The sequence below is a fragment of the Pseudorca crassidens genome, chromosome 10 (assembly GCF_039906515.1).
Source record: "Pseudorca crassidens isolate mPseCra1 chromosome 10, mPseCra1.hap1, whole genome shotgun sequence".
In the NCBI taxonomy this organism is placed as follows: domain Eukaryota; kingdom Metazoa; phylum Chordata; class Mammalia; order Artiodactyla; family Delphinidae; genus Pseudorca; species Pseudorca crassidens.
This window is the reverse complement of record NC_090305.1, coordinates 50,562,647-50,588,054: the sequence shown is the minus strand read 5'-3', so window position 1 is coordinate 50,588,054 and position 25,408 is coordinate 50,562,647. Positions and strand designations below refer to the sequence as shown.

The window sequence follows — 25,408 nt, the reverse complement described above, 5'->3', positions numbered from 1 at the left end:
TAAAGTCCTTCACTTTGCTTAATGACTAAACTATTATTATTTAGTTTTGTTGGACTGTTTTCCTTTGTTTCTGCATTTCTCTTTTTTTTTTTTTTTTTTTTGCGGTACGCGGGCCTCTCACTGTTGTGGCTTCTCCCGTTGCAGAGCACAGGCTCCGGACGCGCGGCCATGGCTCACGGGCCTAGCTGCTCCGCGGCATGTGGGATCTTCCCGTACCGGGGCACGAACCCGTGTCCGCTGCATCGGCAGGCGGACTCTCAACCACTGCGCCACCAGGTAAGCCCTTATTTTTTAATTCTTAAAATTAACAACAGGTGTTCATTTAAGATAGAGAGGTTGTGATATTGTAATTTATTAAAGGAAATATATATTTCACTTTAGTCCCCTCCCTGGCACAGAGCTCCTAAATAAAATTCTTGGAATTTCCTGTGATGAGAGCTTTAAAGGTGTCTTTTGCTATGTTAACGAGTGACTTTTGGAAAGCCCTCCCACCTAAGGATGGGAGATGGTTGCTGGTGGAGCCAACGCAGTGATGAGAGGTTTGGAGCTTTCAGTCCCACCCCCTGAGCTCTGGGGAGGGGAGAGGAGCTGGAGGTGATTTAATCACGGGTGAATCATTACCTGTGGCCAATAATTTAATCAGTTGTACCTGTGTATTGAGGCCTCCATAAAAAACCAAGAGAGCTTCCCTATTTGTGAACATGTGGGGGTCTGGGGAGGGTGGTGCACTCGCAGAGGGCACGGAAGCTCCGAGCTCCTTCCCACAGACTTTGCCTGTGTGTCTCTTCCATCTGGCTGTTCCTGAGTTGTATCTTTTCACAATAAACGGGTGACCTAGTAAGTAAGATGTTTCTCTGAGTTTTCTGAGCTGCTCTAAAAAATTAATCAGACCCAAGGATGGGCGGGGCCTGGACTTGCTTTTAGTGTCTGATGTTGGGGGAAGGGTAAGGATGGCCGTCCTGCAGGACTGAGCCCTTGACTTGTGGGATCTGACACTCCCTCCAGGTAGATTGTGTTAGAGGTGAGTTGAATTGTAGGACACCCTGGTATTAGAGAGGTACTTGATGGTGTGGAATAAAAACACACATGTTGGAATTGGTGTGGAAATCTTAGAGGCTGAGGGAGATTTGACGCACACAGAAGAGGAGGTGTCAATGTGACCTTGGAGGCAGAGAGTGGAGGGATGAGGCCACAAGCCAAGGATGCAGGCAGCCGCCAGAAGCAATTCTCCCCTTGAGCCTCCAGAGGGAGCACTGCCACGTTGACGCCTTGATTTCTGCCCAGTGATACTGATTTTGGACTTCTGGCCTCCAGAACGTGAGGGAATAAATTCCTGTTGTCCTGCACCACGAAGTTTGTAGTAATTTGTTACAGCAGCTGTGGGAAACAAGTAAAACTAACATATTAGTTATGGTAAATGTGTTTCAGGTTCTCACTTTGGGACAACTAAACTGGTCCGTTTTGCATAGTCACATGACTATGACTACATGAAAGCCAAGCAAAGATGCTAATCTTCTAAACAAAGAGGCACCAAGGGAGAGACTGGACCTGGGGACTCACAGGACTGAGAGAATCACGAAGACATTCTGCACTGGGTTTGCACTGCACTATCTTCAAGACCTTAGAAAATTCTCATTAAAAGTTACAATGCTGACTTTGTTAAAAATACCGTGGTCCCGGGGAGCACAGATGCCTGCAAGAAGCTGGCTCAAAATTGGCAAGAAGAGCACAGCAATGAATAGTCCTTGGTCTGTGGTCCAGAGCAAGTTGGGGGCTGAAATGGCAAATGACAACCAGGGAAGATCTAGGAAGGTCTGAGCACTTCTCAGGTTCCTGGGGGAAAGAAATAGAGTCAGTATCTGGATTTCCTGAGATCAAACAGAGTGAGACTCAAACTACTGTGATTTGGCATTTAAAGGAAGTGTGACACGAAAACAAACTGAAATTTTTAAATCATAGTCCTTATAAAGCTTGGAAAAACATGCAGCACAATGCCTCATTATACTAACAAAGGAGCTGAGGCTCACAGGAATCATCAGAGTCTCAGTTTCCCTGTCTTTAAAGTAGGAAAGGTGGACAAGATCTTCTTAAGTAATTCTAAGTGGTGGAGGGAATGGCTGCTGGAGGGCAGTCAAGTGTTTGCTGCAAATTGTGCTGAGTATCAGCCTGCTTTCTGATAAAATATTAAGGTTGGGAATATTTGCCTCACAGCTAAAATTTACTATTTGTTTCTGAGGCTTTTGCTGCCTGTGTTTCTGTCACTTCTTTCTTGATTGTACAACAGCCCCAGCCTTCTGACAAACCTGCTTTGGAAACTGGCCAAGAAATGCTAGCTTGCTCCCAGGGCCGAGAGATGGCATGTCACTTTCTCATCTGGAAAGAACGACTCTAGAAAAGGCCATTTCTCCTTGTATTATCTATTGGTCCACCAGCCACCTTTAGGCCAAATCTGTCAGCCTTCTGTGTGTCTGCTCCAGGACCAGGCCTGAGCCTGAAACTTCTTTTGTACCAGGGAAACTTCCAGATCAGCCCCACACTCCTCACTTGGCTTCTCCGTGGGCAATAAAGCAGCAAGTTCCATCACCGATGTCCAAATGGCAAATGAGAAGTGATGGTTTGAGTAGAAGGTACTGTCTGGAAAAGAAGAGAAAGGCAGCGCTTGTGACAGAGCTGTTCACACTTTCCCTGCACAGCTGGGAGACATTAGCTGGATTTCCCCAGACTGGTCTGCTTTCTGGCACCGGTGAGTTAAAAACCCCCCAGAGCCTCCAAGTTTAGCTGGACTTCTATCATACACATTTAGCAGCTAAATCACCAAAAGTCGCTTTCAAATATTCATGCAAAGCTGCATCTTTACCCAAGGTCAGGAGTTCAATAGAAGTTAGCAAAAAGAAAAAAAAGGAATGGGAGGCAGAGGGCAAGAAAACAAAGAGAAAATATGGATAGATTACCTTGGTTCAAAAGCTGCTTTCTTTTCAAGGGAGTTTGTGCTCAGGAAGGTACATAAAAGATAGTTCTGCAATAAGTAGGGTGTAATATACAGTAGGAGAATGAACACAAATAATATTTCTATGTATGTTGATTTCTACTCCTGCCACCCTACTGAGTGGATGGTAAGGAGGTTAAGCATTTGAAATTTAGTAAATAAATAACCCACATTTCAGGATGCTGTCTTTACTACACTTATATCCAGCAGTCTGGTCTGCCTCTATCAAAGGCTGTCAACTGATTTTATACAAAAGTTATATGTAAAATCTGTTTAACACAAAAAATGTTTAGTAGCAAAATATGCCGTCTTTTTATTGCTTTTGTCAAAGCTATCTTAAATCAGACACCAGAAAATGTTTTTTATGAATACCTTTTAAATCTTGTGTTATTTGCATAGTGGAGGGGAAAAATCCAAAACACAGCCTCAGAATAGAAAAGGCTGGATTCCAGCCCTACCTCACAGCCAAGTAACAATATTTTCAGAGTGTCCTATAACTATGGGGCACAGCATCCTGTTCCCTTCACTTTAATGGGAACTTAATTATGAAAAATTCTACTTTTCTCAATATCAAGTGTTCTATTAACAGCTTCTGATCGCATAGTCAGGTGCTATCTCTGGAACTTTTATTTATACCTCACCTTATTCCAACAGAAATCCCAAGTTGCTCTATGGGCCAGCTTATAGGACTTTGATATAGCTTTCAGATTTTAAATGTTTTTCTAAATCTATACAGCCATATCAGAATGGATTTTGAAAGTGTCAGCTCTGATTTAAAATGGCTTAAAACAGGATTGTGTCTAGAAATCTTCATTTATAGCTTGTACCTAAATAATTTAATCCTGCTCACTTAAATGATCTATGTATTCCCTTCTGCCCCAACGTATATAAAAATTAAAAAAAGACAAACATCCTTCCACATGTTAATGATATAATCTTAGTATTACAATATAAGAATGGCCTCAAGAGTAATGACACCTGCTGGCAAATTCCCAATTTAAGTAAAAAGAAAAAAGAATTCTGTCTCAAAAAAGACAATATTTTAGCATTTAGATCTGTGGTTTCCCTGTTTTCTAGAGCCGGGGGCTCATGAGAGCAGAGCTAGAAAGACTGAGGCAAATGGAAACAGCTCCAGCCCACCCCTCAAAGAGCAGCACTTTCATTGGTGGTAGTTTTATTTATTGGACTTCTACATAAAATTCAATTAAAGAAAAGGATTTCTTTTTAAATTCTTATTTTATATTGGAGTATAGTTGATTTACAATGTTGTCTTAGTTTCAGGTGTACAGCAAAGTGATTCAGTTATACGCATATATGTATCCATTCTTTTTCAAATTCTTTTCCCATTTCTTGACCAAAAAACAAAAAAGAATGAAAAACAAACACAAAAGCCTGATCTAGGTGGAAAGAGGCAAACCAGGAGCCATGAGAGCAGATCTTGCCCATGGAGTTTTTTGGCCCGTCATTAAATTTTTAAAACCATGTTGCCAATATTTAAAGACAAGTCATTTTACACAAAAATCTGGATCTCTTGACAACTGGGGAGGTCTGAAAACACTGGGATCCCATTCCCACAGATAACTGGGTCTGGGTAACCCCCTTTAGAAAGTCACACACCCTCCAGTTCACCAGGTCCCCACACATCTGTTGACCAGAGTGAAGTATTCTGTAATTAGAGTGTTCTGAGAGTATAGTGAAAGAAACAATAGAGGATGTGTCCTGACCGTACCAGACAGCACACAGCTCTCTACCCTGTGGTGTGTTGCCCAAGATGCATGCCTGCTCAAACTCAAGCTTTGTGACTTAGACAAATTGAGTCTTTAAGGGACAGAACGCAGCAGCTTCCACCAGGGCGTGGTTCAGCTTCAGACAGATTGGGGGTTTGGCAGCCTTATGTCCTTGGTAGCATTTTGTGAAGAGAGGCTGGCACTACCTGGGTTAACTTCAGGTAGAATCAGGAGGACATCAGTTTCCTATCACATACCAAAGGATGACTGATTGCAACTCTGCTTTTATCTAACAGCCCAGACATCTTCCTCCCTTCTCCACCCTACAGTGATCTCAGAATCACAACTGAGATGAGTCAATACAGGAGGGTTGTGTAAAGAAGAGCTTTTCCAACCTGTTTGTACCATGACCTGCAGTACAGAATGTATTGGGCCACATGTACACACAAACTCACACGCACACAAGTTTTGTGTTCTAGCACTTGCCCTTGCTAAGTAAAAATATCCTATTTTGTATTCAAATTTATTGTTTCATTTTTAAAAGTGCTGTTTCTGACCTAGTGTACTGATTTCACAGTCCTTAGTAGGTCATAATCTGAAGTTTGAAAAACATGGTTTAAGAGACATCCTGTTAACTATTTACAATAGCCAAGACATGGAAGCAACCTTAATGTCCATAGACAGTTGAATGAATAATGACGATGTGGTACATATATACAACGGAATATTACTCAGCCATAAAAAAGAATGAAATAATGCCATTTGCAGCAACATGGATGGACCTAGAAATTATCATACTTAAGTGAAGTAAGGCAGACAGAGAAAGACAAATATATGATATCACTCATATGTGGAATCTAATTTAAAAAAAGATACAAATGAACTTATTTACAAACAGAAGCAGACTTATAGATATCAAAAACAAACTTATGGTTACCAAAGGGGAAACGTTATGGGGAGGGATAAATCAGGAGCTTGGGATTCACATACACACACACTACTATATATAAGATAGATAACCAGCAAGGACCTGCTATATAGCACAGGGAACTCTACTCAATATTCTGTGATGACCTATATGAGAAAAGAATCTAAAAAAGAATGAATATATGTATATATATAACTGAATCACTTTGCTGTACACCTTTACTAACACAACACTATAAATCAACTATACTCCAATAAAATTAAAATATTAAAAAAAAAGAGAGACATGCTGTCAATTTATCTCCTAGATTTTTAAAGTTCTCTCTCCATGGTAGTGGTCATAAGAAAATAACGTCTATGTGATATTATTTTAACTCCTTATAGAGATGCTAAAATTGAATTATGAATTAATATTTTACCCTTGTCTTTCATCAAAGGCTGAGATAAGATACAGCCATATTCATGCACAGTATTCTTTGCAGGGTTGTATTCTTGATGTGTTCCTCTTGGAGTTCAAGCAAATTTTGGTCGTGACTGGTATACAGTATTTTACTATGTGATTATTATGGAATAACATCTTTCATTTCCTGTTTTTCCATGACCGTTAGGAAACTTAAAACTTTAATACACGTCTGCTGTAGCTTTTCTTAACCTGGATTTTCTAGTTTGATTATTTCTTCTCCATCTCTCCAAACTCACTGTCTTTGCCATTATCAGTTCTCATCTAAATTACCGCAATAGTTACTAACCACTGTCCCTACTTCCTCTACTTCTTATCCTACTCCACACTGTTCTGGAGTGATTTTTGCAAAACACAGATGTGCTGATCTAAAACACAAAATGACCTCCCCCATGCTTCACATGTTTCCATGGTGCCCTTCAGGGTCACCTCCACGTGCTTTGACTGGAAACTAAGTTAGGTAAATATACTTATATAACATTATAATTTGTAGTACTTCAAAAGCATAGATAGAAAAAGAGAAAAATGTCTAAAGGGCAAGTAAAGAATATGTGGTTCTAGACTGTTTTATTTATGACTACATATTATTTTTTTTTAGTAATGTACATATAGAAGCACATAAAGTTGATGCTTATAGAACTAGGAATGATCTGACTTACTCAACAAATGAGAGGCATCTAGGTATGGATCTTAAACTGGTGGCTCATAGGCCAAATTCAGCCCTCAGCCAGGCTTAGCTTCTCATGTTCAGCATTTTAAAATTTGCCCCTTGAATACCTTCACATAGACATGTGCTGACTGCTGTACCACTCCTGACTGCCCTACTCATAGCCCATCACATTCATTTCAGTGACCTGCAAGACCCCAATGGCTTTAGAATTTATCATTCTTGATAGAAAATTAAAAGATCAAGGAGAGGTGATCAAATGGGGTCCTTCTCATCATAATCTAGTTTGTCTCCCAAATACTGGTGTTGCTTCTCCTTCTCATATTCCGTCCATGTTTTATTCTAAATGTGCCTGAAATCCCAGAGGAAAGAACTGTCTTCCTACCGGTCTAAATAAATAAGTAAACAAACAAACAAATAAAACCTTAGGTAATGTAGTGAGCACAGCATCACTGATCAGGTGGTGAGACTGAAGCAGGAGGGGTGAGCTATGCAAAGAGCCAGGCAAAGAAAATTCTAAGAGAAGAAACAGCAAGTGCAAAGGGCCTGCAGCAAGAAAGAGGCTGGTGTGTTAGGTCAGTGTGACAGAGGCTCAGTCAGAAAGAACGAGAATGGCTGTGATGTTAAAAACATTGCCAGGGGTTGGAATGTGAAACACCTCTAGACCACAGTAAGGAGTCTGGGTGTTAGTTAAGCAGTGGTAAGAACACTTTTAAGAGTTTTGAGTAGGGGGTGTTGTAGTATGATTGTAGTTTTGACCACTGGGCAAGAATGAATCATAGGGGAGCCAAGGAAAGAAGCTGAGAACACTGCTAGGAGGCCACTGCCGCACACGAGGTGAGGGATGCTGGTAGTTAGACCAGGTGCGGTGGTGGAGGTGGAGAAAGTGGGTGGATGTGCGTGAAACACGTTTGGAGGATGAATTGACAGGAATTGCTGGTTGGCTGGTGGTGAAGGCACTGGAGAAGTAGTATTCAAGGATGATTCCCAGGTTTCAGGCATTATTAACTGAGTGGGCGATGGTATGGGAAGGCAGGGGATGAATGAGGTCATGTGGTGGTGAGTGGGAGAAGGGAAGGCCTGACTCCTTCTGTGCATGTCCAGTTTGAAACCTATTAGCCATGCACTGAAATGGGATTCGGAGGAGAAGCTCCTCACTGGAGACAGATCAGCACTGGCTAAAGTTGGAACTTCAAGCCTTAGTCAGAGTGTAGACAGAAAAGAGGAGGAACCCAACTGAAGATCAGTGATCCTCCAATAATAGGAGTTGGAGTAAAGCAAGAGGAACCAGGAAAAAGTCCTGAGGAGGAACAGCTGGACAGGAAGAAAGAGCACAGGGAGAGTGTAACGTCACCAAAGCCACACAGGGAGAAGACGTCGTCACACTGTTGAATGATACTCAGAAGACAAGGAAGGTGAGGATGAAAAACAGCCGTAGGGCATCACCAAGTGTGGGTCCTTGGTGACCTGAACAGAACAGTTTTGGTGACTGGTGGAGTGGAAGACAGTTGGAAAGAGGTTGAAGAGAAAGTGTGAGGAGAAGAAAGTGCTGATGGTATAAAAAGGGAGTACCTGAGCTTCTCAGTAAGTAGCTCTGCATCTCTGCTGTGAGTTCCTTGGATAGCTTAAAGCAGCATGAAAATATGAATTTGGGGAATATGGTTTCAGCGTTTGTCTTACTTTCAGGGCCCCTTTCAATTTGAGGAAGTCACCCCTTCCCTTGGTTGAGTCACTACTGATGTTTGTCAACCAACTACTCTTTTCAGAGACAGTTTTCCAACTTGGCTGTGATCATTCCACTCGTCCATGTACTTCAGGGCTCAAGGTCATATCAAGATGGTATGTTGGAGTCTGTACAAGTTTAATTGATTTAAAACTTGGACTTGGTAAGAGAGTCTCTTGAGATATAACACCTCCCCCCCCCTGGCAGGATTGGGGATGGGAAACAAATCATACACAGCAAATATCATTTATACCATTCTAACATGTTCATAGCATGTTCACAAAATCCTAACAAAGGGATGGAGAATGCACATGTGACAGGGAAGGTCATAACATGGGAAATATACAGTCATTTTAAGAATAGATGATCCAATAAGGAAGTTGTGGGTAAGTTACTGACCCCAATGTTCATTTTTAATTTGAGGAGATATCAGTATTTAGAATTTCAATATCTAAAACTAAAATGAATTCTGTACCTCTACACAGGAAAAAAAATTACTATTATTTTGTACTTGTCAGTATCTAAGCAACAATTCTCTTCTCTGTTAATCATGAAGGAGTTGCATATCTCATTGCAATTGCAGAGTTGTAATAGTCTTTTATGTCCTCATTTTAGAAATTCTGGATCCAGCCAGAACATCGCAATTTAGCCCCAAACACAAATTAAGTCCATTTTAAGCTAAGGGAGGGATCTTGTGTCTTGAGCCTCTGATGATTATAGTGTAGAATCATAGAAGCTTCCACTAGAAGGAATCCCAAATTTACCCTTAATGAAAGTGTCCACCTAAATAACAGGGGTCTTTCAAATCCTGCTTGAAAATTGTGTCGATGGTGTGCTTACCATCAGAGCCAATATCATTTTGAAACAGATCTCACAGAAAATTACTATGATTTCAACTCTATTCTCATCACAGGTATCACAACACTCAAATATTTAAAGCACATGACAAAGTCTCTCCATTAAAATATTCTCTCTTCAAGGCAAATAACAATAGCAAATAAGTGTTACCTTCTTGTTGAATATTTACAATGTGTGCCTGTGCAAATTGTTTTACATGTTTTATCCCATTTAACATTCACAGTTCTGGCCTGAGGTGGTTGTGGCCAGCTCTATCTGTCTTCATCTCTCTTGCCTGCCCTCCTGCCGCAGACGATAGCAAATCAAATGCTCTTTCTCATAACCTCTCTTGCAGCGAGAGAATTGTTTTGGTCAAGGAGACACAGAGGAAAATCTGCCAAGGGGATCCTGGGAAGACATTTCCTCTTTCTTGAAGGGAGAGGGTTATTTTGGGGGGTGTTTCTCTTCCTCATTCCCCTGCCCGCTCTCACTGCTTCCAACTTGAAACTTGGACTTGAAAGTGTGAGAATGAGCTGTCTGAGGCACTGCTGCCATTTCAACAGGGGTAGGAAAATCAAGGAAGGCACAGAGGACCTGCAAGCCTCCCATCAGGAAGCTGCTGGGGCAGCCCGAGAACTGCTCATGCCTTTATGGACTGAGCCAAGGTTAGCTTGCTCTTCAGTCACCTGAAGCCACTTTCACCCTGACTGATTCAGTGGTCAGGGTTAATATCCTCATTTCACAAATGACTTGAAACACACAGGAAGATGAATATTCTGAGGCTGCCCCGAGAGCAGAGTGCAGAACCCTGACTCAATCACATAGACTCAGAACAAAAACATCATCTCCTCCAGTTCCCTGAATCAAAATTTTCAGGTCCTGCTTTATGCAGCCTCATACTGTCATAATTTGTTCTCTCAGTACTGTATCTCTCCTTTGAGATTCTTGGGAATTTCCTGGCGGTTCAGTGGTTAAGACTCTGTGCTTCCACTGCAGGGGGCACAGGTTCAATCCCTGGTCGGGGAGCTAAGATCCCACATGCCCTGCAGCGCGGCCAAAAAAAGAAAAAAAATTCCTTATTTGTCCTTTGAAATTCTTGGAGCAGGCAGAGTCCCTCCATAATGTGACTAGTGTAGACGCCAGCCATCACATTTGGAAAATGCCCATAAACATGGGCTGGAATTTCACAAGCTTCTACTCACCCTCATACTGATTCATGTTAAGGTTTATTATTTCTGCAACTTCCCTCTGACCTTCCAATATCTATATAATGGAAATAATTTTAGAGAATTAAAAGGAGTCGTGTAAGAAGCATCTCCTTTCATCATTTGCCTTCATACATACACACGGGCTAATGTAGAATTCTTTTTTTTCCAGCTTTATTGAGATACAGTTGACATATAACATTGTATAGGTTTCATACACATATATAATGCAAAATGATTACAGCAATAAGGGTTGTTAACACCTCCATCACCTCACATAATTACTGTTTCTTTTTCGAAGTGAGAGCATTTAAGATTATGCTCTAAGCAAATTTGAAGTATATAATACAGTATGAACTATAGCCGTCAGGCAGTACATTAGGTGCCCAAAACTCATTCATCTTATAGCTGGAAGTGTACACCATTTGACCAGCATCTCCCATTTCCCCCACACTCAACCCCTGGCAACCACCATTCTGCTCTTTTTTTCTATGATTCAGCTTTTTTAAAAGAGTTTTTAAATTTCATTTTTATTTTATATCGATGTATAGTTGATTTACAATGTTGTGTTACTTTCAGGTGTACAGCAAAGTGATTCAGCTTTATATATATATATATATATATATATATATATATATATATATATCTCCACTCTTTTTCAGATTTTTTTCCCATATAGGTTATTACAGAATATTGAGTAGAGTTCCCTGCATGATCCAAGTTTTTCAGTTTCCACATATAAATGAGAATATTTAGTATCTGTCTTTCTCTGTCTGACTTTTTTCACTTAGCACAGTGCCCTCAAGGTTTATCCATGTTGTCACAAAAGGCAAGATTTCCTTCTCTTTTATGTCTGAATAATATTCCATTATATATACAGATCTCCCTTGACTTACAGTAGGGTTATGTCCCAATAAACCCATCATAAGTTTAAAATATAGTAAGTCAAAAATGCACTATTTACCATGACACTCCGTCTAACCAGTTATTTTTGGACCCTTAACTGCTGATATGCCCAGAACACATATGACATATGAATATGTCACACGGGTTAGAATTGAGAGCTATGTTGGAGCCAGTGACCAAGCAGAAGGAAGGAAGGAGTAAAGCCAAGATCTGTTGCAGTTACAATTTCCTTTGATCACTCAGTCTTTCCTCCTTTCACAGGAGGAGAGCATAGAAGGATATATTTCTAGCCACATCTTTTAGGTTTTTCCCAATACTGAGTTCTCTTTAATATGTTATCCTGATTCCTACTATTTTCATAGGAATCAAAATTAGTCTCTAAGGTCTGGATTTTCTGTTTCCCCTGATAACACATTACTTTTTAAAATCTAAACTTAAAGAATTTCACTAGGTCTTCATGAGTACCTAATTGCCCTGAGATTAGCTATGGGGTCAATTCTTTACATTGGATTTCAGAACCTGTAAGTGTGAATCCATTTGCTCTTTATCATCACTTTAATCAACTCTAACGACTTTTGTTTAATTATCCTACTTCTTCTCCCATGAAGAGCCTATTCTAGATTTTGGCTCACTCACTGCAAGATTAGAAAATCCCTTTAGCCTAAAATTCTAAACAAGTCTGAGATAAGCATGTCTAGAGTTCAGCGTTACCAAAAGAACTTGTCATAGCTAAAACCAGGAAGAGATTCGGAAATTATGCTTTGTAAAGAGCGTTACTATTATCTGAAGTGTGTTCTCTTAACTGGTAAAGATGATGTCAAATAAGGAAAACTATGATATGAGTTTCTCTGAGAACATATTCAGAAATGTTTTATTGCTCTGAATTTAATCTAATTGAGCACTGTAGAATTTGGACATTGTAGAAATGTCTTCTTCATTAATGAGATTTACAACTTAGTTTGCCTCCCCAGTAGAAGGAAAAATGGTTACTATTGACCTAGTTGAAGAAGAAACCAGAGTTTGAAGCTACTCATCTGAAGCCTTAAGCTAATAGAAACACAGGTAACTATGGAAATAAAATGATAGCCCATCATTGTTAGAATATTACTGGCATCATTTATCTTAACAAATTTTATGAGTTAAACCTCTTAGAAAAGACAAGTGTTACATTCTTTGAAGTTGGTGTTCAGTTTCCAATGGGCCATAGTTGAAGAGACTTGTCACAAGACCCACCACCCACTTCCTTCAGATAGGCACTCAGATGAAACTATTTGCTGGACATTATTTATTAAAACAATCTCTAACATCTTGATCTAGGCTGCCAGGACTCTGTGCCACCCCAAGAATATAAAATCAAAATCAGGCATTGCCACAAAAGTGAAAACAATTGCCAGTGAGTAGGAAGAATGACCAAGTTCTACTAAATTTTAGCACGAGGCATTAGAGAATAAAAGGTGAGGAAAGTATTGGTAACAGTACTGTGAATTCACTCCCAGTCCTCTTCCAAATAGTGCCAAGTTCCAGGGAAAACCTGTACATTTGCCAGATACAACTCTTATGTATTCTTGAATGGAGTGGAAATTGATGCAACTTCTTTGGAGGACAATTGCCTTTGAGAATTTCATTTTTAGTAGTCTGTGCAACATATATAATCCACATGTTTTCAAAATTGTGTATGACATTCATAAGAACAGATTGAAAGCAGTATAAATATGTCAGTGGAGGTTCACTCAATTATGGTACGTTCACACAGTGGGAGGCTATCTGTCCTTAAAAAGTGTGAGCTGCAATGAAACAATCTTCAAGATGTTTTAAGTGAACAAATAAAATACATAACTTTCTCCCCCTTCCTGGTATATATTTACATTGAATTTCTCTGGAAGGTGACACACAGACAGATGACAGTGCTTCTAGAAAGGGAAACTGAGAGGGTGGGGAACAGGGCAAGGAGGAAGAATTTCATCCTACCACACAAGAGTTTAGATTTTTAACATGTTTATGTATTGCTAATTTTAAAAATTAATTTTTAAAATGGATGCATTGCTATATTCACAGTATCTGTGACTTTTATCATCAATGGAAATCCCATTTCTTATTATATCACAGTTGTTTCAGCTACCTGGAAATTGCGAAGTTCAACAGCATTAGAAATTAGAGTTGTTATTAAATTAGATACTAGATCTTGTTATTTGTGTGCTAATAAACATAGATAACTACCATAAATTGTATTTTAATAACATTTGGTTAACTGTATGTTAATATAAATATTTTCTTTTTATGCCTTTATTTTATTCCTTTAGAAGTGTTATTCTGAGAAGTCTACAGGCTTGACCAGATTTCCAAAAGTTCGAGGGGACAGAAAGATTAAGAAAGTCTAGAGTGATGGGCATTTCCTGAAAGATGTGTGACTGACATAGGTCTCTCCTTCCTTCCTCCTCCACCCCCCAAAAAACCCTGGAGGAAACCGGGGCACTGAAAGGACATGCGAATGGGGACCAGGTGGAGGGTGACCTGCAGTTCAGCCTTGGGAGAGGCGTGTCATCACTGCTCCTACTTCTCACCACACAGCCTCGGAAGAGTCATTGCAAGCCTGAGGGCCATTTTGAGATTAGCAGCCACAAAAGAAGCCCAGATGGCTGGCTTGGCCCTAATGCCAAGGTATCAAAAAATTGCTGAAGTGTGGATGGACTCAGAACCAGAGTGCGGACTCACCATTTTCTTCTGCTCCAAAGCAGCAGACCGGTGGGTTACAGCCCCAGACCCATTGGGGTCAGTGGTGATGCCTGGAGGGCTGTGCTCTGGGGCTCCTCCCTCCCCTCTGCCTAAATTCACCAGAAAGGGTACCAGCCATGATGTGACCTACACCCCGCACAATGCCAGCGTGTTGCCAAACCCCCAGGGGAACAGCCTTCATAGCCCGAAATGCATAGACACTTGAGGAGTGCAGTCACTATAGAAACACACACTGCATGTGTGAGGCAGATTTATGGATCAATGGATCCATACTTTAAAGTGAGACTGAAATCCACAGAAATCTGACATAGGATATGTAGAGTTGAAGTCCCAGTAAGTAGAAGAAAGCTTGCCCACTGTCAACAGTGACAAGTTGGTCAGTAATTTGCTGTAAGTCCATGATGAAAACTGAAATATTGATAAAGTTACTAGTAATTCTTATGAGGGCCCAGAGTCATAAAAACCAAGTAAGCAACCAACCAAACAACAGCAACAACCACAGTTAGTATCAGTCAGGAAGGGCCTCTTGGAGCAGAGCTTTGAACCAAAGCTTTAAGATGGACAAAAATAAGGTTTGGTAGAGGGGAAGTGAGGACATTCAAGGCAGACAGACAATATGCATGAAGGCACAATACGTTTTCTGGACAGAAAACCCAGACTTGGAAGAAGCAAGCAGATTCATCTGGCTTGAGCTGAGAAAGTATTTAGAAGCATGAGGAAAGGACAGAAAATTGGTGTAGGTTATTGAATAAAAGATTAAGGAGTTTTACATACTAGGCTGAAGGTAGCCACTAGAGATACTTAAGCAGGCAATTGACAGATATCCATTGTACTACACTGATATGTAGGAGTTTGTAAAATACACATCAAATCACATTCACAGACTTCCTTTTTAAATCTGCCCTCATTAATAACGTCTTCTGTGCTGTTAAAGTCTGGAGGCATCACCAATGCTCCGATGGATGACCTGGTGGGAAACAGGAGTTTCAGGGTTTCATGATAATGTATTTGGGATTTTGTAGTCCTTCTTAGCAAATTTCAGTTTCCAGAAAAGTCATCCTGAAAAAGAGTGCTCTTAGGATTTTTATATAATCATTGACACAATAAATGTCGTGGTCAAGATGTTAGGATAACTAGTATTTTTGACAAACTGAACATGAAAAAGTATTCTTTGTCAGTCAGTTAGGTTATTTTCTGTGCTTATTAATGATTTCAGGAATCCTTATTGTGAATTGAGGGTAAGATTAGAAGTGTGGTTAGAAGTTTTTTTTAACAAGGTGCTGTTGTGTTGTATCTATGATGTCTACGTATTTTATGTCTTCAAATCCTCACATAAAAAGGGGCCCATATACTTATTTACTACTTCATTCACTTCATACAGTTTATAATCTGATATTTCCCAGATTTGAATGCAAAAGTTTAATTGTTTGTATGTTTGCTTGTTTATTCTTTAAACTAGGATTTTGGTAAGAATTGGATGTTAAATAATTTGCAATTATTTTCTTGGATAGGGTTTTGTTTTGTTTTAAATTTATTTTTATCCCATAGTACCTACAAATAATTTTAGTTATCAAAGATTTTTTTGTTCAGCAGAACAAAAATCCACCAGTCTCTTGATTCCTCTTTCACAGTTCCTCACAACGGGGCCCAGAGTAAATCATTTTCAGCTTTTTTTGTTGTCTCCTCTGACATTTACATCAGTATTTTAATATAATGTATACAGCCTTTTTCTCTTGATTCTGGCTAAGAACTAGACAAAATCACTGTTGCCCAAATCATTGTCATTTTAATTCTCATTCTTTTTGATATGACCCATTTTTCTTAAGGTCTGTTTTGTCCCTATTGTTTGGACATTTCGCAGTCCTGTGCCAGACTGTAGGTTCTTTTTCATGCATTGTGCTGGCACTCATATTATTCAGTTTGGGGAAATATTCTTGTATTTCTTCTGCATCATTTTCTCTATTCTTCTTTTTCCCCTGGAACTTAGAATATTGGAACTTTAATTTTCTCTTCTTCTATCATCATCTCTTTTTCCTTGTTCAGTTTTGGTAGAGTTCCTCACCTTTGTCTTCCAAAGTTTCCACAGAGTTTATATATTTACTCACATATTTTAAATTGCCTTTCTATTTCCTTTAGTGGTATGCTGTTCTTGTTTTATTTGTGTAATATTCCCTTATCTCTCTAATGTTTTCTGCAACGTTTTCCTCTTCTTGCATTTTCCCTTTTTTTTCCTGTTTCTGCTTTTCCACTTTGCTTATTTCAGCCTCTCTATTTCTTGTTGGAGATAATCCTCAAATACATGGTTATCATTGGCTGTTCTTTTATGTTGAAGAGTGAGGCACTGAAAAATTGCCTGACATCTGTTTGTGCAAGGGGAGGGGGTGTGGGCTGGTGGCTGCATTGCAGGCAATAGAGAGGCCCTCTGGCTTTTTAAAGGGACCCCTCTTATCAATACTAGTGTCTTCCCTCTAGAGTTGTTTGTTTTCTCCACAGAAGGAGTTTCCAATCTCCTGTTTAGAAGGTGAGGTGATGACAGAGGAAGATAAAAAACCCAGCTGATGGGTGCTCTGGAACTGGATGGGGAAAGAAGACAGAAGGTTTCTCAGCAGTCAGGGTGTCGGTATTCACTGGGTGACATTGTTTTCAGTGCGCCACCCCTTCTACTGTCTGTCCTTGTACCTGGTATCCCTAGTCCTGAACCTGTGGTTAATATAGAGGATAAAACATGTAGTTTCTTACTAGAGTAAAAGAAGCACTCTGACAGTGCAGAACAGAAGTAAGAAGTAGAAGTCCCCATCTCTAGAACTGACCTCCCATTTCTGAGCCTTTTGCAGGTTCTGTAGACACATCTGCTTGCTTCTGTGGCCACTCTTCACACACACACACTCAGTTGCTTAGATAGGACCTTCCTTCTACCTTCTACATCATTTATGATTTGTCCATCATTTTCTGTATGTACATTTTATTTGAATTAAACATCTTCCAGTCTCATTGGCAGTGGAATTTGGTTTTTTGTGTCTTGTTGCTGTTATTGTATGGGAATGATCTTTGGAGACAAGAGGTCAAAATACATCTTTATTAGGTTAACCTTGAAATGAAAATCTCCTGGAAAGTGATTGAAGAATAGATCATTTTTGTGATTGGCGAGGACTGCATAAATTTTATATTAACACTGTCCAATAAAAGTTTTTGAGATGACCAGGAATATTCTCTTCTGGCACCATTCAATAGGGCGATTACCAGCTCACGTGGATACTGAATACTGAAATGTGGCTGAGGAACTGAATTTTTCATTTTGTTTAGTTTAAATTAATTTAAATTTTAATGTCTCCAAGTGGCTAGTGGCTATTGTATTGGACAGTGCAATTTTACATGGTAAAAAACTTGAGGAGCCAAACTAAGACTCCAGGCCAGATAGACGGCCGTTTCCAATATGGCAGTAGATTTAGTCCTTTCTCACTCATAAATAATTAATGCAATTCCCAAATACTATATTCTATATTTTTATGGTATTGTGGAGATTATTTTTTGCTGAAAGTTCTATATGTCATCTATCTACAGTAAATGTCAAGAGTACTCCAATGGAATGTCCAATTATTTTTAAGAGCTTTCAGGAAAAAAACTAGCAGAATCAATTACAAATAGCTCCACCAAAGTACAAATGAAATCTCCTACTGTATGAATGTATTAGCTATGTGTTAATTAAGTTTTAGAAGAAATTTGCTAAAAATAACATTTTAGTTTGAGAATAATTAATATTCAGTCCTCTTATGGCAGTTATTGAAAAAAATCTTTGTCCTCTGAGGCCCCTCCATATTCACCGTCACAAAAACATGTAACTTGCATACAGAAGGAATATTGTTTGTTCTATTTGTTATAGCCAAGGGGCATTTATCCAGAGCATCCTGGTCATTGGGTCACAGGATGAAAAGAAGGAAAAACAACACAGCTCCATTGCAGCTCGAAGAAACAGACTGTTTCTGTGGAGTCTGAGACTCGTACTGGTGTATCTGGAGCAGGCTTCAGATATTGTAGTAACTGGGTGTCAGGATGAGTCTTTGCTGAGTAACCCATCATAATTCCTGTTTCTGGAACTAAACACCAAGGAAACTCAGGTGAAAGCTGAGATCCACGTTACATGATGTCTATCAGCTTTCTTTGTGAGATGAAGAGTGATGGGGAGAGAACCGTTCCCAGGCTCACTTCCCTGTGTAAACTGTTGTTGAGGAGTAAACTAGAATAATGTCAGGCTGGAATTTCCATCAAATTGCCAGCTCCACCCTTGGAGGGGGGTGAAAAATTACTAAAAGAGTCATTTCCTATTTGTAATAGGAAAAGCGAATCCTCTGATAAGATTACAGTCATGGACTAGCTAGATACATTAACTATTCTTCGGTAGAAAATTTTTGATCACAGTTCAATTGTTTATAATGATAATTTTGACACAAAGGTAAACAAAATGCCAAAATTCCTTTTTGCATTGCCAGTGCCCAGTAGGGACTGTTTTGGTATGAGTCTATGTAATGTTTGTGTTAAAGCTGAAAGGCTGAATACTTGTTAGTTTCTGCAATTGAGAATATGACTAAACACCTAAATTTGGGTTACATTTTTTACCTATCATTCTACTGTGAAGAAGATTAATTGGTTGGTCTCAATAAAGGTTTATGTCTAAATTCCAGCAAAATATGGCTTAAGCATGGGTCCCTGTGCAATGTGTGTGATGTATAAATCAAACACTTGTGAACCCCAGTGTTCTCCGTGTACTGAAGGGTACTAATGACTTTAATAAGAGTGAAATGTTGTGCTTAAAGCAAACTGATTAACCTTGACAACAGAAGTGTAAACAAGAGTCTAATGAATATTAATTTTTCTTCTTTCCTGCATTAGCTGTAGCTGTTGACTGATTAGCTCTGACACCTACATGGTCAAATTAACAAGCATATTTGGAAGATATTTTCCATTGTGTATAATAGCAACAATACTCCTGAACTTTGGTAGCTTGTTAATGGCAAGTTGTCATCATTTTTTAAAAATCGATCAGATTACCTTTAAAGCAATCCTAGATATTAGCTCCTCTATTGTAAAAAATGCATATTTTGGAAAGGGTGCATCTAGTTTCAATAATTTATAATGGGATTTCAGAGGCTAAACCATAATGTAATAATGATTGTGTTATTAGACTTTCATATGAGCTAGAATTACTTATAAGCAGCACTGATTCAAGGGCAGGCTGGATGTAGCCAGAGCTACCATATTGAACTAAGTGCCACTTCCCATTGTGTCCTTGCCATCTGTATCATGACATCAAAGGAGACAAGGCAGGAGCAGATGGCACCAATGGCACACAAGAGCAAAAGTCACACCCACAGCATGCTGCTGAGTAATGAAAGTGAGGGGACGCAAGGCAGAAAGCAGAAGGAAATTAAGAAAGGGTCATGGTGGAGGTGGTTACCCCCACCATCACTGCGAGAGCAGCAGCCCCACCCGCTCCAACCCCCTCTCTGGGGAAATGCTCTCCCACCGTTCCCAGCATGTGCTTCCAGCAAGGGCTGTCATGTTTTTATAGGATCCCAACCTCCCTCACCTTAGCACCTGACCCAGTGCAGACCCATTTTGCCTAGAATTTGAACTAAGAAAAAAGAGGTCTTCCTTCTCCAATGGTGATGAGAAGCACAAGTTGAGAAGCTGTGAGCTGTCAGTAGTGACGTCTCCAGCCATGAGGAGGAAACTAGCCTATGGTCAGGGAGAATGACAAATAATACAACACGACGTGAGAAACAAGGATGGAAGATACTTGAGGGTGGGTTTCAGAGGACAAAATCTCTGAAATGGAAGACACATGGAGTCAGATCTAACTGTCCCTAATCATGCAGGTAAAGGTGTAAACTTTACAGGCCATGGTCGGAACATGTAAAGACTGTGGTACCCAACCACACTGGTCAAGACTGGCCAGGGCAACACCTAGACCATTTGCTTCTTCTGATCTAAACTTGCAAAATAAGCAGGGCTGTTTCACAGTCAGTCACTTTCTCCACAATGAGGGAAACCATTTAGCTCCGGCCCAACAATTCCTGCCCCTCCCCAGGTCCACTCCATTCAGAAAGCCTCTTCAGAATGCCCAAAGTGCTGCCTTCTCTTAATCCTCTTAACTCTAGTGGAAGCCAGAAAGCTCTCATAAATTTATCCTTAGAGATCACTGGGATGTTCAGGGTCTTTGCTATGTGTCTAATGTGAGTTATCCCTGCAGAGCAGATTGGAACTGGAGAGAGAGACAGTGAGCAAGAGGGACATTCAGTGAATCTACACTGGTTAAAGTATTTTATAGTCATGATGATATTGTGATGGTAATGTGTCAAGTTCTCTACTAAATACATATATTAATCCATTTCCTTCTAGCAACAACCCTAGGAAGCAAGCACTAAAATTATCACTATGTTAGAGATGAGGAAACTGAGGCACAGGAATATTAACTTACTCAAGGTCACATGACTGATAACTGGCAGATCCTAGATGGTAACCAGGTAATCTTGTGTCTGTGTTACACCAACTCAGTATGAGGATGGGTATAATAAGGTTGATTTGCAAGTGATATCTGAATGATACTGCAAAATGAGGGCCATGAGAATTTTCTCATGGTGCAGTGAATACAATATCTGTTATTTCTGTCTGGGAACAGTCATGCCTAAGGGACACCAATATGGAATGGCAGCATAATACTGTGAAAAGAACATGAGATTGAGCTAGCAGGCTGAGATTTGGGAAGAAGAGGTGGTTTATCCCATTAGAAAAGTTTTTTTATCCCAACTGAATCTTTTTTTAAAAAAATTTTATTGGAGTATAGTTGATTTACAATGTTGTGTTAGTTTCAAGTGTACAGCAAAGTGATTCAGTTATACATATACATATATCCATTCTTTTTCAGATTCTTTTCTCATATAGGTTATCACAGAATATTGAGTATATATGTATGCTATACGGTAGGTCATTTTTGGTTCTCTCTCTCATATATAGTAGTGTGTGTATGTGAATCCCAAGCTCCTGATTTATCTCTCCCCCACAATGTTTCCCCTTTGGTAACAATAAGTTTGTTTTCGAAATCTGTGAATCTGTTTCTGTTTTGTAAATAAGTTAATTTATATAATTTTAAAATTAGATTTCACATATGAGTGATATCATATGATATTTGTCTTTCTTTGTCTGACTTTCTTCACTTAGTATGATAATCTCTAGGTCCATCCATGTTACTGCAAATGGCATTATTTCATTCTTTTTTTATGGCTGAGTAATATTCCATTGCATATACGTCTTCTTTATCAATTCCTCTGTTGATGGACATTTAGGTTGCTTCCACGTCTTCTTGGCTATTGTAAATAGTGCTGCAAGGAACACTGGGGTGCATGTATCTTTTTGAATTATGTTTTTTTCCCAGATATATGCCCAGGAGTATCCCAAGTGTATCTTAAATGGTGTGACCTTGTACCAACCATTTCACCCTTTTGGCAGTTAGTTTTCTTGTACATAGATGGCCATTTAAAAATTATAACATTCCATTATTACATGCTAGTATAGTTGGTCATGTCTATAGAACTTACTTTTATACTTGGGATTAAAAGTGAAATTTCCTGATCATTCAGCAACTGAAATTTCCCATCTTTTGGACAGATGTATAACACTCCCTCAGGGAAGTAGGCATTATAGCTATTTAAATGTTTCTTTATCCAAATGAAAGTCAAATATCCAAAAAGTCAGGGCTGGCTGGTGGGAGTGGTCCATGGGACATGGGAATTTTAGGCTTGGTGTCAAGAGCCAAGTGGATGCCTGCTTTCAGCTCACATAGTGAAAGAAGTTTTAATATTGGTAGCTTCAAGTCCACGCTTTCTGACATGGATTCTAGTAGAAAAGAAAACAGAGAAGTACAAAAATTAATTTCTGCCTGGAGATAGTTCATTTGGGAATGAGATGGCCTATAACCGAAAAGTTTATTTATCTCTCTAAGAAGAGCACTACAAGTAAAAGGAATCAGTTCTCAAAGCTTGTGGGATGTGCAAGTGGGCACAAGGAAACTTTTGGTGTTGCTGGATATGTTCTATTTCTTGACTGTGGTTTGTGGTTGTGGTTACATGGGTGTATACATTTTTCAAAACATTGAACCATACAATTAAATTGGATACATTTTATTGTATTCAAATTCAATAGAGTTGAATAAAAAAAAAAACCTCATGTTGACACATTGTTAGTTTACTCAAAAGGATTCTGTCTCAATTTTTTGAGCTAAAGATAATCAAAAATTCCCAAACACTTAATTCAAAATATGCTTACCTCTCAACTCACAAATTCATTTAGATAAATGATCCTTGTAAGGAAATATTAATTGATGAGAACTAAAATTAATCTTTAGGATGTTCACTGCAAAGTTGCTTATAATAGGAAACAGAAGGACACAAGGTAAATGTTTGGCCTTGTGGGATGGCCAGAATGTTAGTTCAGAGCCCAGTTCTGCTGGTTAATAGCTGGAGATTTCAGCAAAGTTTCTTAACCTCTCTTGCCTTAGTTTCTCTATTTCCAAAATGAGGTTAAGAATAATACTTACCTCATAACATTGTCATGAGGATTAAATAAGACAGTGCTTGGCACATAACAAGTGCTGAATATTTAATCATTAACTGAACAAAGTGTTTCTCTTCAGATTACCAGAGTTCAAGCCTAGCAATTGTCCATTTTGATGTTATCTTTTTTCTAGGTCCATGTTGACACAGTGATTTTATAACAAATATACTGAATTTTGATGATAAACATAACAAATTATTTTCATAAGAGTTGTAACTTAAGACCTGTAGAACTTTCTTCTATAGCCTTCTAAGCAATCCTCTTTATAATAGTGTGTATACTATGCTACCTTTTTAAAAGAGAAGGTATATAAAAGTCCATGTGATTTTTTTAATGGAACAATAAACTAAAAATAAATATAAATGGCTATCTATAAAGGGAAGGAAGGCACAAGGTGGAGATGAAAGAAATGGAAGCCACACTTCTCTGAATGTAATTAGTTTCATAGTTTTGTCTTTGTTTCCATGTAAATGTTTTATTTAAAAAAAAATTAACCCAAAAACGATAGCTAATTTTATGTGTCAATTTGTCTGGGCTAAGTGATGACCAGATAGATAGTAAAACATTATTTCTGGGTGTGTCTGTGAGGGTGTTTGTGGAAGAGATTAGCATTTGAATTGGTGACCTGAATAAACCAGATCCCCCCTGCAGCCCCACCCCATGCAGGTGGGCACTGAGGGCCTGGAGAGAACAAAAATGTGGAGGAAGTGTGAATTTGCTCTCTCAGTCTGAGCTGGACATTCATCTTCTTCTGCCCTCAAACAGTGATCCTGGTTCACAGACCTTCAGACTCAGATTGGGATTTTCACCATCTGTCTCTCTACCTTCAGGCCTTTGGACTCAGACTGAACTACACCCTAGGGTCTCCAGCTTGCAGATGACAAATCATGGAACTTCTCACCCTCCCTAACCATGTGAACCAATTCCTATAATAAATCTCCTCTTATATGTATCTATATATATCTTAATGGCTTTGTTTCTCTGGAGAACCCTGATGAATACATCCAAATTTTTAAATCCCTAAAAAATAAAAGCAAAATGAAACATAATTGTGGGCTTAACCAGATACATAACTTTATTTTATATATATGTATATATATACAATTATGCAGAATTAGTGGGATATACCTCAAAGACAAAAAGAAGTACAAGGAAAGCAAGCTATGTTTAATAATAATATTGTTCATAATAATTATTTTGAAATTGTATATTGTTAGGATCAAGCAAAGACATAATTATATTAATTGAATATCATTAGAAACCAAAATTCTCAGCATATGAGAAAGGAGATACAACTATAAAAGCAAATAAGTTAAATAAAAATTGTAAAGTTATTCTAATATTAGTTCATACTCATGAAATATTTTTTCTTAAAAAAAAAAGTTCCTAGTTCTGTCTTTTGAAAGGCCTGGAAACAATGACCAACCCTGTGGCAATAAGCACCCTTATGCTCAGACTGTGGTTTCTAAATACCATTTCCCACTAAAAGGAAACAGAGTTGTTGGAGAAATGGCTGAATCCAGACTCGGGTAAGTACAAAAAGAGCCTCTTCTGCCAAAAATCAAGGAAGCTATCAAAGAAACTAAAGGAAAGAGAAGACAACTTGAGGGGTCTGACTTTGGGAAAGGTGAAATAATTTTTCCATTCAAAATATATGATTTTAATGTATTAAAACACATCAAACTTTTTAAAAAAATCCATGAGTTCCTAATAATAGGCAATTTTTTAAAAACCATCAAGTATTTCTTCTATTTTTATTTCATAAAAACTTTTGCTTCAGGGTAACTAGTAAAGAACTTTATAATAGTTGGATCATGTTGAAAACACATTAACCCATTTATTTCTTTTAATAGCACCAAATGAAGAGACAATACATTAAATGCCTTCTGATCTGATATGGAAGAATTCAGGATCACCCATGAAATATTCTTACAAAAAAAGTAAAACCAAATCTGATCAAGCCTCTGGGTCTAATTATCAGTTTATTGAAAAACCAGGGACTAGATTAATGATACATATGACTAATCAGTAAATCCAGAAAGTGGGAAATTGAACATGACAAATGACCTGGTTTCTTTAATAAATAGCAAACAAAAAAAGTGGAGATTCTATAAATTAAATGAGACTTAAGAGATATATGGACCTATGCCACATGTGTCTCTTGTTGTATCTTCATTTGAACAACAAAGAAAGAATATCAAATAAAAATTATAAGACAACTGGAGAAATTTAAGCCATGATTACATATTTGATTATATTGAAGAATAATTGTTGTTTCTATTTTAGGCATTATAATGGTAATATGTCTGTATTTTTTAAAAATTTCTTTTAAAAATACATTTTGAAGTATCTACAGGTAAAATAAAAGGATGCTTAAGATTTGCTTTAAAATAATCCAGATTGGGGATGAAGGGTTAAAGTAGGTGGGGCTATAAGTGAAACAAGTTACACAATGTGCTGATAATTGTAGAAACTGAGTGATGTATTCATGGGTTTATTATACTAGTCTCTCTACTTTGGTATATGCTTGAAAATTTCCAAAATAAAAAGGTACCACCTTCTCCTGATTCCTAATGTAGTTTTTGGATTCTTTGTTCTTTTCACACTGTTACTGTTTTATGGTGGATGTC

General features: G+C 38.6%; 1 long non-coding RNA gene across 4 annotated transcripts in view; it reads left to right on the top strand.

Annotated features, from left to right (window-relative positions):
- Positions 1-17,162, top strand: part of LOC137232183 (uncharacterized) — a 70,816-nt gene extending 53,654 nt beyond the window's left edge. For 2 of the 4 annotated variants that reach the window (XR_010946897.1, XR_010946895.1), the window contains 2 exons: positions 152-276; positions 1,429-6,297. This is a non-coding gene — a long non-coding RNA (uncharacterized lncRNA). Of the gene's footprint in view, positions 1-151; positions 277-1,428; positions 6,298-8,533; positions 11,108-13,738 lie in introns of those variants that run through there. The other 2 variants (XR_010946896.1, XR_010946898.1) reach the window with 2 other exon arrangements.
- Positions 17,163-25,408: the final 8,246 nt, after the last annotated feature.